This window comes from Cupressus sempervirens, chromosome 7 (genome assembly GCF_028749045.1).
Source record: "Cupressus sempervirens isolate cs-2001-9-10 chromosome 7, ASM2874904v1, whole genome shotgun sequence".
Classification (NCBI taxonomy): Eukaryota; Viridiplantae; Streptophyta; class Pinopsida; order Cupressales; family Cupressaceae; genus Cupressus; species Cupressus sempervirens.
The window spans coordinates 258,321,504-258,339,460 of record NC_143124.1 but is presented as its reverse complement, the minus strand read 5'-3'; the positions used below and the strand labels follow the sequence as shown (position 1 = coordinate 258,339,460).

General features: G+C 37.3%; 1 long non-coding RNA gene and 1 pseudogene across 10 annotated transcripts in view; one reads left to right on the top strand and one right to left on the bottom strand.

Annotated features, from left to right (window-relative positions):
- Nucleotides 1-314: 314 nt before the first annotated feature.
- Nucleotides 315-17,957, top strand: part of LOC149546429 (uncharacterized) — a 43,420-nt gene continuing 25,777 nt past the window's right edge. Inside the window, exons 1-3 of one of the 10 annotated variants that reach the window (XR_016353714.1) lie at nt 315-1,665; nt 1,783-1,854; nt 9,723-9,794. This is a non-coding gene — a long non-coding RNA (uncharacterized LOC149546429). Of the gene's footprint in view, nt 1,855-7,713; nt 8,484-9,722; nt 9,795-17,957 lie in introns of those variants that run through there. The other 9 variants (XR_016353724.1, XR_016353723.1, XR_016353721.1 and 6 more) reach the window with 9 other exon arrangements.
- LOC149546430 (wall-associated receptor kinase 3-like) lies at nt 11,354-14,476 on the bottom strand (annotated as a pseudogene).

Sequence of the window (17,957 nt, the reverse complement as noted above, 5' to 3'; positions counted from 1 at the left end):
TCAACATATAGAAGCAATCTAATCACATAATTAGCTAGCTAGATTCCTTTGCCATTAGCTTTGTTTAGCCACTCCTCCAACTTATCAATATAAAGATCAAATAAAGTAGGGGACAACAGACATCCTTATTTGACTCCCATATTACTTTGATTCGTGAGGCATTCTGACATGCCCTCTTTAGTTTTGCTTTTTGCTTTAACCTGTTCATAAAACTTATAAACAACCACCCTCTATTGCTTTTGGTACTTCGAATAAAACTTCTTTTATATAAATAATAAAACTAGAAAAACGAAAGAAAGCAATATGTGTTTTTTTTAGTCAGATGCAAATAAATTAGTGCATAGACAGGGCACGCTAAGTCAAAACAGAGGAGGGTTAAAGAACTTGGTGAAATGTCTCAGACATCATTGAAGAATTAACTTTATGGCAAAATGTAGAATGCGCAGGGCAGGAAAGAATATTGCCAACCATTTCAAAATCTCGCGCTAAAATTCAGCGCAATTAGAATCTCAAATCCTCAACAATGGAGGATATAAGAAGACAGAAGAAAGCGGTAGGACAGGACTTGGTTGGCATCACACAGTTCTCGCGGCGGAAGCTGTAGAAGAGGCTCGAATGATGTTAGAGGTGGAGCGAATCCATGGAAAAACTGTGCTTTAAGCTTTTATCAATGTTACCATTATGAAGCTGTCCTTTAACATTTTTTAAAGGTTACCGTTATCAGAATGGAAGCTTTCAAACAGGCCGTGAACTTAGGTAAAAAAACACAGGAGAATGGAGAAACTTCATGGATTCTTATAGAAATCATTGTACCGACCAACATTAACGCCCAATGTTTTTGAAATCATTGCTTTATCCAAGCTTAGTGCAGAATGTAGAAGAATGCATAGGGCACATGAACATAATGATTGCCAGCTAAAATGAATTCTGACTGGCGCGATTACAATCTGAAACTTTAAAAATTTGAGAAGATAAGAAGACAGAATGAATTGGGACCTCCCAAATTACGCGTCCATTGGTCTGATCTTAGCCTCTATGCTTGCAAAATTGAGCACCATCGTTATTTCTTTCAGGAGCAACAATTTGCGACAAACCCTGTCCTGCGGAAGCCGTAGGAGAGACTCATATGTTGCCAGTGTCTTACTCCGTAGAACATGAGCGACTACATGGAAGAGCTGTGCCTGAAACGCTAGAAGAATATGTTAAAGCTTTAAGACACGAAACCCTAGAAAGCCAAGTTTTGCAAAATGAAACCCCAATACACAAGGATTCAACAGTTCAACCTCTAAAAGAAGGCGAGAAAATTAAGTTTCTGGAGGTTCAAACCCTAGAAAAGGAAGCTAACACCCCGAAAAGAAAGGGTTTAGACCTTCAAACTCTGGGAGAGGAGGATAAAATCCTGAAAGGAAGGGTTGGAGGTTAAAGCCCTGGAGAGTAAGGGCTTGGATGGGACCCTCGGAACGGGAAGTGAAGTCTTAGCATGTGAGGGGTTGAGGGATGAATTTGGAGCTGGGAGGGTGCATGATGAGAGCCATTTGGGCGAGGAGGCTGATTGTTGACAGGGTGTGGAGAGCATGAAATTGGATGGAAGCTTTTACTATGGGTGGTCAATCTGCAACAAGTATTTCGAATGATGTGTAGTTGTAGTTTTATGTGCCTTATAAGGTCGGTACGGAGGGACTGGGTACTGTTACTCGGCCTTCACCTTTTAAGATCACTGACAGGGTTAAATGGTATTGCTCATTTACATTCCTGTGGTTAATGTATGATCTGTTACTGTAGTTGCAGATATCGTAATGTTTTCCGGCTGTGGAGTTGTTTACTTCGAGGCATATTGCAGATCACCATTTCTATGTAATTTGTTTTCCTGTCTTGCTTCTCTATATTGCAATGATTTTGTGGTATTAATTAATTTTAGACTTTTGTGTTTTAAATTTTTTCCAATGGCATTCCCCTGCTTTTCGTATAACTATTACAACTCGTGCTGTGTATTCCTTAAAGTTTTAAACAGTCAACTATGAAACTGGCAATATTTTCAGTTTTTGAGGCTCTGGACTATGAACTTAAAAAAATTGGGGCATCTACACTGGTTAGTTCTTTTCCAGATTTCCATGGAAAAGTCCACAGTGACCCTTAAGTAAATGTTGTGCACCATTTTTTTATATGGTTTCTTCTTCAGATCTAGCATATTTCCACAATCCTTACCAATGCTATAAATGTTGTGCACCATTTTTTTAATGGTTTCTACTGATCTTTTTATCAGGACTTAACTTTGTAGTTTTTGAGTCAAACCTGATAGAAGTATCATGTATACATTGTATAGCATTGGTTTCTTCTTCTTAACTGTATACGTTGAGGTAGAATTAAGAGAAAAAAATGAAGTACATGTCGATTTCATTGCTTTTACATGCATTTCACTTTGCTTATTTCCACTCGTATTTTTAATATTCAACCCTTTACTTTTACTCTCAAAGTTGCAAATATTGAGGACAATTTTACAGAAAATGTAAAAGGTATTGGAACCTGACTGGAGGTTCATTTGTAACCTTTTAAGACTTTCATCATGAATGTTCCGAATTGAATGATACTGCTTATTTTATTTTACCATGTTTTGGGAAGTTTACCTTTCCCAAAATTTAGTTGGGAGAGGAGGATAAAATCCTGAAAGGAAGGGTTGGAGGTTTAAGCCCTGGAGAGTAAGGGCTTGGATGGGACCCTCGGAATGGGAAGTGAAGTCGTAGCATGTGAGGGTTTGAGGGATGAATTTGGAGCTGGGAGGGTGCATGATGAGAGCCATTTGGGCGAGGAGGCTGATTGTTGACAGGGTGTGGAGAGCATGAAATTGGATGGAAGCTTTTACTATGGTTGGTCAATCTGCAACAAGTATTTCGAATGATGTGTAGTTGTAGTTTTATGTGCCTTATAAGCTTGGTACGGAGGGACTGGGTACGGTTACTTGGCCTTCACCTTTTAAGATCACTGCCATGGTTAAATGGTATTTCTCATTTACATTCTTGTGGTTAATGTATGATCTGTTACTGTAGTTGCAGATATCGTAACATTTTCCGGCTGTGGAGTTGTTTATTTAGAGGCATATTGCAGATCACCGTTTCTATGTAATTTGTTTTCCTGTCTTGCTGCTCTATATTGCAATGATTTTGTGGTATTAATTAATTTTAGACTTTTGTGTTTTAAATTTTTTCCAATGGCATTCCCATGCTTTTGGTATAACTATTACAACTCGTACTGTGTATTCCTTAAAGTTTTAAACAGTCAACTATGAAACTGGCAATATTTTCAGTTTTTGAGGCTCTGGACTATGAACTTCAAAAAATTGGGGCATCTACACTGGTTAGTTCTTTTTCCAGATTTCCATGGAAAAGTCCACAGTGACCCTTAAGTAAATGTTGTGCACCATTTTTTAATATGGTTTCTTCTTCAGATCTAGCATATTTCCACAATCCTTACCAATGCTATATCAGTTTCTGGATTTGATTGTGTAAAGTATTTTGTCATCAATGTTTCAGATCTCGCTACATGATCCATCTTATGATCCTTTTGCGTTCTTGCATCTTGATGATGGATCATGTAGTGTGATCGATAATGTTGATGAGAAAGAACTCTACACAATCAAATCTAGAAACTGATATAGCATTGATAAATAGGAGATATTTCCACAGCAAGTCAAATTGTGATATTTTTATCAGGACTTAACTTCGTGGTTTTTGAGTCAAACCTGATAGAAATATCATGTGTAGCATTGGTTTCTTCATCTTAACTGTATATGTTGAGGTAGAATTAAGAGACAAAAATGAAGTACATGTCGATTTCATTGCTTTTAAATGCATTTCACTTTGCTTATTTCCACTCATATTTTTAATATTCAACCCTTTCCTTTTACTTTCACAGTTACAAACATTGAGGATAATTTTACAGAAAATGTAAAAGGTATTGGAACCTGACCGGAGGTTCATTTGTAACATTTTAAGACTTTCATCATGAATGTTCCGAACCAAATGATACTGCTTATTTTATTTTGCCATGTTTTGGGAAGTTTATCTTTCCCAAAATTTAGTTGCCTACACCAAGTTGTAATAGAGCACAATCTCCCTGGAAGAAATGTAGGGTAAATTAAACTTACATATTCCAGGAAGCTTTAACTATTCATTGGTGCTGCATAGGGTATTGTTGTGAGGTTTTCACACAATCCTCCCATTGTAAATGGGGATCCCCTCTTCTCGCTTCAGCAGTGGTCTTAGTTGTTCTTAGGAAGTCTCTAGGGTCTTAAAAAGCAGTCATTTCAAGTTTCCGGGCCCTAGCAAGAGTTTGATAGGGTCAGCTAGGGAGGGAATTTTGATAAGTTTAGAAGGCAAAGTCTTACTGTGTTATGGAAATCTGTCTTCACCAGTTGCCTAATTCAAATTGAGGTGATCATTGAAACCCCTTGGAGACAAAGTCAGGTCTAGGCTGCCTTCAAACTACGAAAGAATGTAAATCTTTAAGTCGAGGCTCATTGAAATCCTCAGGCAGGGGCAGAATGCATCCCCTTCCTAGGATTTTACCCTCTTGGTGGTGATTTTCCACCCCACAAATTGAAGATAAATCTGACATCTCTTAAAGGCTTAAGGCAAGTTGGAATGGTTGAAATCAGATCTGATAGGTGAAGTCTTGAGGAGGTAAAGTGAGACAGGGTAGTAAGAGTTGATAAGAATCCAATGAAGAGAGGAAGTCTTTTGGTAATTGTTGGCCATTTTTGCTCCCATTCCGCCCATCACTAATAACTGATCTAAGAGATCTTCAATGGTCTGGATTCTTTGCAGTGGATTAACACGTTTGAGGTTGCAGATAACATTTTGTGTTGACCATGTCTCTCTTTGACCAAGTGGCTTGGTTTCCTAGCATAGCTCGGTCTATTCTATTGCCGAGTAGCTCGGTCTATTCTATTGCCGAGTAGCTCGGTCTATTCTATTGCCGATAGCTCGGTAGTGTTGACCGAGTTGCGTGTTATTCCATTGCACTATTTTGTAGGGGTCATTTTTGGTTGGCTTGCGAAATAGCAAAAGTGTTTGTTGTTTCTTCCATTGTGCATTGAGAAATGTGCTGACTGTTTGATTAAAAGGTTTCTTCATCAACGGTTGTGTTTTAATCATTCATTGGGAGATTTTTGCAAAATATGGGCCGTCTATTTCAAATGGAAAGATCTACATCAACGGTCACCACTTTTGAGAAAGGTCTGATCTTTTCCACGTGGGTCAATCCCACAAGTATACGCAGATGGGTTAATGCTGCAAGTTATCCCGTCCCACATTTTTTGATAGTGGTGCGATTTGATCTCTTCCATCCAGATCTTTAATGCTGAGTGACTTCTTGGGCCTTCTTTTATGACGCCAATGTATATCCATGCCTCTTTATTGCTTGTAATGATCAAATCTTTTGGATTGGATCTCTCTTATGGCTGGGTGCATTCATTTTAGTCTCTTTCTATCACTTCACTGGGAAAGTTGCATTTCATGATCATATCTCTTTCTGATTTTCGTTTTTATTACTCCTTTGTAATCTAACTCCATTGTGGTTGGGGTTTGAACTTCATGGTTTCATTTGAGTTATGCTTGAACTCTTTAAAAAGAAAAGTTGTAAATACTTTTCTGGGTTCTTGTCTATTTGTATTTTTTGAGCAACAATAAGCTCTGTAAATGCATTCCTTTGCCTACCATTGATGAAATTCTCAGTTTTACTTATTCTTTCCATTCTACTGTCTTGTGCATTATGAATGCCTTGTAGTGAATGTTTCTTTTCTGTTTCCTTAGAATTGCGTGTTGTGTTTAATTTGTTGGTAGTTACTGCATAATGAAAATATCTTTCCTTTCAGCATTTGGTCAATTCCAAACCTGCATGCAAGTTCTTTGAAGATAGAATAGAGTTGAGATTTGTGTATTTGGGTGTCTTATTGATGTTTAGTGCATTCATGGGCAGAGGTAGTAACCATGTTTCAGTTTGGTGCATCACCCCCCATTCTCTTCAGCATTTTAATTTTAAGCATTCTCACCCCTTTTTCCCTCAAAGGTTTAGTTTAAATGCATCCTGATTGTAAGAAAGCCGGCCTTCTCCTGAGATTCAACCTCAGTGCGCAAGTCCCACACTTGGAGGTTGTTTTATGTTACACAAGGTTGCTTGAGGGTCATACCTCAAGCAAGGGTGCAGACTTTTGTGTCAACAATTATCTTTATCCATCTCTGATTTCTGCCTGACCAATGTGAAGAAATTCCTCTCTTCACAAGGATTTTCGCCATGAGGGTGATGACAATGAATTCTTCAATGGGCCTTATGTTCTGCTTTGGCAGATAAGAGTGAACATGGTGAAGGGTTGAGGCTTGGAAGGATTGATGGATTAGGGGGTGAATGTGGTAAATTGAGTGAAGTAAAAACACGAGAATCCTTGGGTAGGGGCGGAATCTGTCCCCTACCCAGGATTTCATCTCATATATATCAGATTTCTGCCCTCAATATTGAGCCCAATAAATACAAGACAAACCCAAGTATGAAAGGAATGATGAAAAACCAAGATAAGGAGAAAGGGGTCAGAAGTTTGGCAAATGGGAATTCCTCAATGGAGAACGGATTCCACCCTCCCATGAGGATTTTTGTTCTCTTCAACATCTGATTTCTTCCCAGCCCATATGAATCCTCAGGCTCCTTCAATTCCCGTCACAATAGGATGCATGATTGCTGGCACCTAAGTGTTTTAATGAGTTGATAGGGCCCAAGGATATCGTATCCTCTCACATGCTCCAATCGTGCCCAGCCTTGGGGATGTTATCAAAACTAACCTTTGATGCCTAGGTGTGAAGGAATCAAAGGAAACAATAGAACTTTGATGGGGATCGATTGTACAGTAAAGAATGGGACAGAATGCAGCAAGGAGCTGGACTGAGTTGAAGAAGGCAAAAGACAGGATTCCATAATCCTCAGCGGTTCATAAATTCTGCCCAGATTGCATAAAATTGTCGCCCACACTCAATTTTCCCGAAGAGATGGATACGATAGGAATGAGAAGAAGGAGAATTAGTAAAGGATTGAAAACACCGACATAAATTTGATGTCCCCTAGACTTGTCGGCCTGCATATGGGTAGAAAATGATTTAAGAAAATGTTCTCAATGGTTAAAGAAGGCCTAGTCAGCCTCATCGTGAGACTCTTCACTAACCCAACCTCCTATATAAGGAGGGTAAAATGAATCATTTTCACATCAAACAAAAGACAAAATTATCTATGCACTTAAGGCAGTGAACTCCTCCCTTGACTGGCATCGATTCCTTTGTTAAGACAATCATCTTCCTTTGTATTTGGCAATCAATTATTTCCCTAAGGCAGCCAGTTCCATTGAAGAGGGAATAAATCATCTTGATGGGGAGACAATTTCAGCAGTCTGAGAGCTCAAGGGTATTGATTTTGAGTAATTAAAGGACCAATCTCTTTAAAAATCTGAAAGCAAGTAGAGTAAGAAGGATTTAAATCTGGGGGTGTTGTGTTCTAACATCCTTATATTTTCCAGATTTTCTATAATATTATTTAAGGATTTGCAAAAGGAATGCTGGTTGCTTTGAAACTAGAGTAAATCCTTTCATTTTGATCTGTTGCAATTTTATTTTGAGGGAATTCAGTTTTCTTTATCTTTTTATGAGCTTAACACCGTTTCCTCTTTTGTCTTGCAAGGTAAGTTGCAGACAGGAAGCTAGGAAAGCTAGAAGGCAAAGAGATGCCTGAGATATGAGAAGAAGATTCAACATCAAGGCCATCCAAGGAAAGTTCAAGTAGAGAATGTGGAGGAATGCAAGTTTGCATTAAAAGAGTCTAAACACATGAGAATATCATCAAGAAATTCAAAGATCAAGAACACAAGTGCAGGTCAAGTTTACAAGTTCAAGCCACTAGTTCAAAGATGAAGCACTTTGGGAATATGAACCATCACATTTATCCACAAGAGATTGATATTTTTTTGGAAGAGTTAATCAAAGTTAGAAATGTTGAGTATGAAGAGAGAATTTCTCTTTGCCCAAAGATTAAATAGATCTACATGATAAGGATGATGAGGTGGCACCTGGTTATCTTCTCCAATCATAAAATTCTAATTTCAAACACAGTCAATCAAATCATACCAAGTGTACTATTTTCTCATTGGCTATCAAAATCATTGTAATTTTCTTACTGGTCCATCGAATGGTGCCTTAATGGAATTGGTTGACAATTTGGCAACCTAAATTAAGGTTTGTGGGGATTAATCTTGGCCTTTGATCTTAAAATGATTTTGGCCCCTCATTGTAATTGAACATCTATAAAATGCCAAGGCCTTCTCATTTGTAACAGTTAGTAGAGGTAGTAGAGAGCTAGAGTAGTGTAGGCTAGCTAAGGGGAAAATTTGATCAAATTGTTGCTATAATGCTATCATAGTGATTAATAATTCATTGTTGGATTTTCATGGTGAATTACGTAGTGTTGCATAGATTTCTTAATCTTTCACTTGGACTAGATTTGATTTCATGTTGAAGAAGTTTGGTTGGATGAAAGTTATTGTGATGTTTGATTGATTGACTTGACAAAATCAGGCCACTAGCCTCTTACTGGTTGTAAATGTGTGGTTAGCCGATGGTTGAGTTTGCATCCATTTGATGAGATTGAAGAGGAGATATTGACATGAAAACCATTGGAGTGTTCCTTAGAGGCTCGCATTAGATGGGTGGAATCACTGGCAAGATTGCATTTAGTGGAGTTCAAGTCCATCCACAACCCCTTCCATTCATAGTTAAGATTAAGAGCAGTTGAAGTTAGCAAGTTTTAAGTTTGAGTTGAAGTGGAAAGGTTGAATATATTTTTGTGCATCGTGATGCCAAATCTATAGAAGCAATTGATAAGTCTTGAATGATCTAGTGTAAGTCTCCCAAGTCATTACCAACTAATCACATCATTTGACTTACTGAGTATCCACAAATTGAAGGATCCTTGAAGTAATTTCATGATCTTACGTTGCAAGCTTAGCATAAGAGATTACCTTATATGAAGAGAGGATTGAATATTTGGTGTTTCACTCTGGAATATTGAGTATTTGATTTTGTATGTTGTAGTGGAACAAAACTCACATCAACAGGTATATAAACTATTTCTGGGTATGGACTATGGAGATGGGAAGAAATTCATTCTATTAATATTTATTGTAGAGCATATCCAAGTGTAAAGCAAAGTGGAATACATCCATCACAGCTAGCCAATCTGGCACACCTTGTGGGAGCAATGTTATATTTTCACAATTATATTGTCTAGGTTTTGTTATATTTTCACAGATATAGTTGGCAGTATTTTCACAAAAATTATTGATGGAAATCACAGGATAATATTTTATGATAACATAGGAGCAGATTGAACAACTAGTGTTTGTTTTGTTTTGCACTTGTGTGGAAACTAACTTGAACCTTGTGTACATAAAGGCCTATTTCTAGTTCATAACATAGGAGCAGATTGAACAACTAGTGTTTGTTTTGTTTTGCACTTGTGTGGAAACTAACTTGAACCTTGTGTACATAAAGGCCTATTACTAGTTAAGTTTGTAGTTGTCAAGCAATCTTCCAGGTTTAATTAGGCATATTCCATAGATCAATCCACTTTGTTATTAGATTATTTTTGGGCTAATGTTTTCCTTTATAGATATTGATTGTCGTTCTCTTTGACAGAGATCTCACAGACAGTTATCTGAGCAGTTCAATAACTAAAGAATTTGGTTTTCTGCCCATTTTGATAAATTTGTAAGTTCTCCGATCTTTTTACGCATATTAAGTGCTAGAGTACCACTGTGTTAACGTGTTTCATTCATGCAAGAATGCTTTCTCGTATGGAAAAACTCAATTAGATTAGGATTGTTCTTTCATTTGATGATAAAATATAAAATGCTTGTTCATTCTATAATCTAGGAAGTTGTTTATTAGAATTTAATGGACTGATGGGATCTGCAGAGAACATAAATTACAATTCCTCAAACTTCGAAGAACATTCTCTCTAGAGTCTTAAAGTCTTTTAGATTTCCCATATGCATATGGTTTGAAGGAGAATTAGTTGTGTGTGCAACTTGATGAGCATGTTCTTTCATGTCATTGCCCTTTACAAGTTGTTTAAATTCTGATATTGTAAAGGTGAAGGAGAATTTTAATTAGAGGATTCAAGTTTGACAGACTTTTTTTGCTTGCAGTTCTGACTTAATTTGTTTTTACATGTATACATAATTCCATGAAAGGAGAAAAATATTTAATTAAGGTTCAAGAAGCTCCTAGATAGATAGTGAAATTTAAATAACGTAATTACTAATGTGCTCTTTTAATATTTGAGCATGCTATAGATTGACAACTATTACTCAGTAATGACTCATGTTCACTTTGAATTGTTTCAGGAACACATCATGAAAACAACTTTGTTAATAAGATATCCTCAATGAAAGTTCACACATCTAGAAACATGTCAACTTACATCAATTTTAAGGCCATGTTTTACATGACACAAGAAAACTTAGGGACCATGAAACTCACGAGTAGTGTATGTTTCACAACATCACAAGTGAATGGTTTATGTCTAGCATCTCTATGTCCACTGCTATTGTCTCTATTGAAATTTCCATCCATCTGTTTGTGCCATTCATCTATTTAGTGGGAAATGCATTTAGGGTGGAAGAAGTGGTAGCCAATGAAAGTTGAGGACAACTATAATGTGTGTGAGCATGGATGTGAGAGCCAAGAGGGAAGAACTAAGTGAGAGCTTGGGATAGTTGCTTGAAATAGGAGAGGTAGTGAGAAGTGCATTTAGCTTATGTGACGTGGTGCTGTAAATTGTTTAATGTGGTGACAGTAGGTCTGGTAGTGGTACCTAAAGAGGCTTGGAGGTGTGATGTATCATTTGGGTAATAAGAATATCAATAGTATAGTTAGGAGGTGAGCTATAAACGGAAGAGTGAGTGGAAAACTGATAGGCAGGATGTAAGCTGTAAAGGGGAGGGTTAGTGGAAAATGGATAGGTAGGTGGAATCAGATCCACCAATATTAATACAAACAGTATACTGGAAAAGTCTATAATTTAAATGTCTTATTAGCAAGCATATCATGGAACATTTTGCCATCTTAGTATTTTCTGCGGTAGCCAAAGTTGTAAGTTCTGCGGTAGCCAAAGTTGTAAGTTCGTTTGCAGAGTCTTGCTGCTTGAAGTGAGCCTTGTGTTCATCATCCACACTATTCTCATCAGATATATTTCATTTTTAATTTATTTTTGTATCCAAAAAAAATTTAAAATTTCCTTTTCATCCGTTTTGTACATTGTCATTACAATCCCTATAATATACAATCTTCATCCCCAAGAATGTGGTTTGCTGGGTAATTGAATGGTTAGTATTTGCAATGCATTTATTTTGGTTCAGCTTCAAAGATATGTGTCCCTATGCTTGAACACTGGTATTTGGACTCTCACAGACTGGAGTCCTAAATTATATCAGGTATACTGCAAATTGTTAAAATAGGCTAGAAATAATTTACTTTTCCCAATGGCTCAGAGTAGGCTCGACATCTGAATCAGTGCTGTGAATGGAATCAATGGATCCTCTGATGTACTCTCCGCCGTGGATGGAAAATCGTAAACTCCTGAATTTGCTTGACATATGATGCTTTATTTGGGATATTTGTCTTCTGAAATATTGTGTCGTCACTGTCTTGGAACTTTGTCTTTCTTGTGCCACCTCTTATCCAGACAAGTTCCTTAACCACCAAATGAAGGCATACTTTTGCTAGTCTTGCCACATCTTCCATCTGTTTTCTGTTTTCATCCTGCAATACTTTGCTATCTAAGATTTCTCCGAGGCGGTCATCATAGAGTCTGGCAAGAAAAAGAGTAGATAAATTCCACTCGTCACTGATTCTTTCTGTACTCAGGGGTTTCAAACCTGTCAAAAGCTCAATCAGGACAACACCAAAACTGAATACATCACTTTTTTCAGTGAGTGATATGTTTGGAAGTACTCAGGATCGAAGTAACTTTTTGTGCCCATTATATTAGTTGTGTGATGTGTGTTATTGGAAGCAGAGATGAGACGAGAAATTACAAAGTCTGCAACTTTGGGAGAACATGTCTTACCCAGAAGAATATTAGATGACTTTACATTGCGGTGGAAAATGGGTTGAGATGCTCCAGAATGTAGATATGCTAAAGCCTCACCTGTCTTGATTGCAATCTGTAGACGTGATGCCCAGGGCAAAGTCTCCTCTCTGAATTGTAAATGTTCAAACAGTGTTCCATTTGGAACAAATTCAGATGCCAACAGTGGGAATTTAGTTTGTATGCAGCATCCTAATAATTTTACTATGTTTCTGTGATTTATTTGTGATAGAATAGCAACTTCATTAAGAAACTCATGGTCATCTTCTAGATTTAAAGCTTGCTTGGACTTTTTTATGGCCACAAGACTACCATCCAATAGAATGCCTTTGAACACAGTTCCGAAGCCACCACTTCCCAACACCATTTTGTTGGAATAATTATTACAAGCTCTTTCAAACTCATTGGCAGAAAACATTCTTAGGCTTTCTCTACCTCCTTTAGAAGTAATATATTTCTGCAACTGCTGATAATACTTGGCCTCCACAAGTTTCAAGTGGCGTTTCTTTAGCCACCAAACCAAAATAGATGCTACTACACAGATAACAAAAACTGAAGAGATGGATCCTGTATATTTCACCAGACCAGAAGTTGAAACAAAGTTATAGTTGGCAATAAAATAAATTCCCAAATGTCTATATTTTTTATCATAAAAAGGACAATTAAAAATAGGAGACATAATGCATGGTTGAAAAAGCACATTCTAAGTTTTGACTTGTTCAGATATCTCATCTCATTCTGTTTTCCAATAAGACAAACTGTTTAGTGTGATTTAAGCCGAGCCATCTAAATGAGTTGAAATCTAGAATGTGTTGTTTAATCCAGAACTAGAAGTTTACCTATTATTGCAGGAATGGTGGATTTATTTGAGTCTGGTGACTGACATTGTGTCCCATTTTGAAAGCCATCTCCGATAAAATCCTTTGCACATGAACAAGTGTAAGAATCAGGTAAATTGTGACATACAACCCCTTGTGATGGTTCAACGCACTGATCCAATTGTCGGCTGCATTCATCCACATCTGTACATCCATTATCATTGTCAAAGAGTGATGTGAATCTGGAGGGTAGTGATAGTAAAAGAGAAAAATATGCTGCCAGTAAGGTTGCAGTCTTATGGGAGCTGGCTCTATAATGGAGTGGGGTTCTCATGTAACAATAAAAAAATAATTTTTAGGATTAACTAGAAGTTTTCTTTGAATCATAGTAAGACTAAAACAAACAATCAGAATCTTTCTTTGAATAATAGTAATCCCTGTTTTAAAGTTTTCAAATTTGAGTAGGGTAGGACTAAAATTTAGCTCACTAAGATTCTTTTCCCTGCCACTTCTTAATCATCTGAGATTTTTGAATTCCCAACAATCAGGTTTTTGTTATTTCTTACTTATTTATTCTATTGGCTTGAATACACAAAATAATTAAATTTATTTTAGTTTGTACTTCCAAATTTGAATTGCACAAAGAAAATATTTCAAAGAAATATCTCAACCCACTGAAACGCCTACCACAACACTGTCAAATTGGACAAATTGTTGAAATCATACTTGTGCAACCGGTGCTGTTGGAGTAACCAATCGCTTACATAGCCTGGAAGACACTGGCATAAGTGGCCGGGCCTTGTTGCATTTAAACATTGAGCAGCCCTGGCGCAAGAGTAATTGCTTGTTCCATTCGCTGTCAAGCAGTTCCCTTGGCCGATGGCCCAGTCGAGGTGGAGGCCATAAACACCGCGGTCAATGGCGCCATTAGAGTTTGGAGGTAAGTACCATGTAGCTGGATCAAGAATAGTGGAAAATCCACATGCAGGGAAAGCCGCATACCTGATTACCCCTTCTGTGAAACTAATAACCCTGTGATTTCCCAGAATTCCAGATTCACAATGCCCATAGTTGTTGCATTATTTTGGATCATGCTGATTATCACATGTAGTGATTGTGCAATTCACTCCCCCACCAGGAACTTTGAAAGAACCTTTTGATCTGCAACTAATGACCACAAATTTGTTGGTGGCGGCAATAGTGAAGGGCCCATTTGCACACAACTCTAATATCACAGAGGCATCATCAGTCTTATGACAAGACATGGCTTTTAGAGAGGTGGAATTTATGATGAGAGAGCCTGTATAATTGAGCTCCATGATCTCTAATTCTGTCTCTGTACCATTCACAACAATTCCAAGAAATAAACTGTGCTCACCGATTGAATTCCTATTTCTACTACTACTACTTCTTTTTCTCCTTTCTTTCTTGTTGTTTTCTCCTTCTCCTTTCCCTCCTCCTCCTCTTTGCTCTTTGCTCATTTTTTAACTTCTTTTTTATTCATCTTCTTCTTCTCTTGCTTCTTATTTTTTTGCTCTTTGTCCACTCTTCACCCTTTCCTCCTTCTTTATCCTTTTCCTCTTCTCCGTGTGCTTCTTTTTCTTCATGTTCTTTTTCAATTTATTTTTCCCTCTTTTTACTTTTTTCCTCTTCTCCTTATAATTGTGGATTCTCAGTCCTAGTAGATTAATTGACCAATGAAAACCCCCTATCTTGGTTCACTTATCTTCGTATACAAGCTACAATAAATATAGTTTGTGATCATATATTGGCATTGAATTGTAACCAAATGAACTACAATACTATGTTTTGATTGTCAAGTATCTACATATGCTCAAAAAACGTATATTGTTGATATTAGAGAAGGCATATCCTATATATCCTACATGTGTGTGAGAGAGATTGAAATAACATCTTTCATTAAACTTGTGTAGGATACATGTAGAGAAATTGAAAGTACGTTGTCAAATCAATAATTCATTTGTAATCTAAATTAAAATTAGTATAAACATGAAATTCAAAATCTTAACACTCAACAAAATAAACGTTGATATCATAATTAAGGCTACACTCAACTTTACATCACAATTCATATTAATTTGTTAATTCTTATGTCAATTTGAAACTTGTTAAACAATCAATAGAAAGATTACTATTATATAATAGAAAAAGATCATAAGCATGTGGACAAACCAATATATGGCTAAATTTGATCATTTTTCTAAACATAAATAAAAACTAAAGAAATAACAATATATTGTAAATACTCTACATCAACAAATTTAAAACAACTAGAAAATTAATCTATTGAATTATCTTAAAGTAGAGATTCACAAATTAAAAAAATCACATCTACAAGATCACAAGTAATTAATATATTTTATTAAAAATGCATTCTTTCTTTCATACACTTAAGTATACAAGAAACTCTTGTTATTAAATTATTAAATGTGTTACTTTCACTTTTCCTTCCATTATTTGTAGTTTGCAGCTTTAAGAGTGAGGATTCACCCATGGAAGTAATTAAATTAAATATAATAATAAGTTAATTGTTAAATAAAACAATAATAAATTAATTGTTAGTTTTGAGAAGTTATTCATGTAGTTATATTACATATGGAAGATAATGGCTCATATAGAGTCCACATATCTCAATGTAAGTGCATAATATGGCATTCCAATTAAGTCAATAGAGCAATTCGATTAAGGTTCTATTTACTTAATTGGAATGTCATATTATGCACTTACACTGAGATATGTGGACTCTATATGAGCCATTATCTTCCATATGTAATATAACTACATGAATAACTTCTCAAAACTAACAATTAATTTATTATTGTTTTATTTAACAATTAACTTATTATTATATTTAATTTAAAATCTTGTACAATAGTATGGTCATTAAATTTAAATTTGATGGAAATTGCTGTGTAGTTTTTCCTATTTTCTCTACTTTTTGTCGACTTCCTTACCTTACGCCATTCATAGTGTTGAGGATAGGAACCCTTTTACAAACCTGTTCGAGAGCATCTCCAAGTTTGGGGCTATGTGTGACATGATCATCTTAGGAGAATTTAATGCACAGACTAAAGATCTCTAGACCCCCTAGTATGATTGTGGGTTCGACTTGATTTGTACTATTGAGAGGGATCCTACTAGTATGGGGCTTCAACATTTGTCCGAGGATCATAGTGAACCTCTAACTTGCTATGGTTGCCACCTTCTTCAGCTTTGTGAGTCCTTCGACCTGGTGATTCTGAATGGCCTCTCTTGCTTTCTGGGTTTTGAGCTTTTTATGTGTTGGCCTCATAGTGGGGGTGCGAGCGTGGTTGGTTATATCCTCATTGTTGCTTCTTTCCTCCCCTCCATCCAAAACTTTACTATCTCCCATCTTCCCTTGGCTGATCATGCCCTCCTTAGCCTTTCAGTTCGTGTTTCTTTCCACCCTCTACCACCCACCTCTAGTCACCCTGCTCAGATCCACCCCCATACCCGTTTCTGTTTTGAGGATAGTAATCAAGGCCTCTTCATTTTCCATTTGAGAAGATTCCTCTACCCTGCTAGCTTCATGGATCACAATTAGGTGTCCACCATGTTTCACTCACTAGCTACTGCGATTTGGGAGTCGACTCTCCTCTCTATCCCCCACCGCTCCATTCCCAACACTCCCAAATCTGTTCAACGAAATACTTGTCCCATGAACTAGTGGTTTGATGATGCTTGTAAAACTTTCCACCGTTCCTTGCGCTTGGCTTTTGATACTCATTCTCCCGCTTTCACCAATTTACGACTCTCTTACAAATGCTTTCTTCGCCATAAGAAACAATTATTTATTGCTTCATAGGGCAAATCCCTTTGTGACACACTTATTTAGTATCCCAAGCTGTTTTGGTGCATCATGTTCCCCCAGCGTAGCCAACCCCAGTCCACCCCCGACCTTCACCTCCTTGCCTCCCATGTCTCCATGTTGTATGACATCCCAGGTCAGCTTGCTCCCCTTCCCAGTCCACTACCCCATTGTCACTTATTCTCCACCTCCAACATTTATGAGGCCATCAGACTTATGAGATGCAACAAGGCAACTGATGAGGAGGGTTTTCAGGCTGAGCTCTTCAAGCTCGGTACCACCATCCTGGGCCCTTATCTCTGAGCACTCTTTAATAGAGTGGCTTGGTTTGTTTTTTCGGACTCATGGTCGGGACACGTTATTCACCTGATCCATAGGTTTGGGTTGGCCTCCGATCTTGAAAATTATAGGACCATCATGGTTGGGCATACATTTGCCAAACTTTATGCTACAACATTGAATACTATCTTATCCAGTGAGCTTGACAGGAGGAATTGTAGGGCTAAGGATCAAGTAGGATTTATGATAGACTACCATACCATGGATCATATCTTTACACTACGGGCTATTATCAAGGAGGCTCGATACCACTCGAAGAAAGTCTACTGTTGTTTTGTGGATTTTTGTAAGGCTTTTGATCCCATCCCTAGAGTGGCCCTTTTTCAAAGACTAAGAGATATTGGTATTTTTGAGATCTTACTGACGACTATCATTAGGTTATATGAGACAGTGATTGGCAGACTCAAGACAACAGAGGGCCTCTTCGACCCTATCCAAAGCACCATTGGGGTAAAGCAAGGCTTCCCCCTCTTGCCCACCTTGTTCGGGATCTACATTGATGAGCTTGAGGCTTTTCTCAGTGACTCCTCGCTTTTAGGTGATGGTTGTCATCTACACTAGGTATTGATCTCCATCCCTCTCTTTGTTGATGATGTGGTTCATCGTGCCTCTTCTCCTGAGGGTCTTTAGAGGCTTTTGGATAGACTTGCATCTTTTTGTGACATGAGATAGCTATTCAGGATCCTTGAGAAGACTCGTGTTATGGTCTTCAATGGTTTGAAGACCTCACATCTCCATTTTCACTTCCAAGGTCGGGAAGTTGAGATTACATC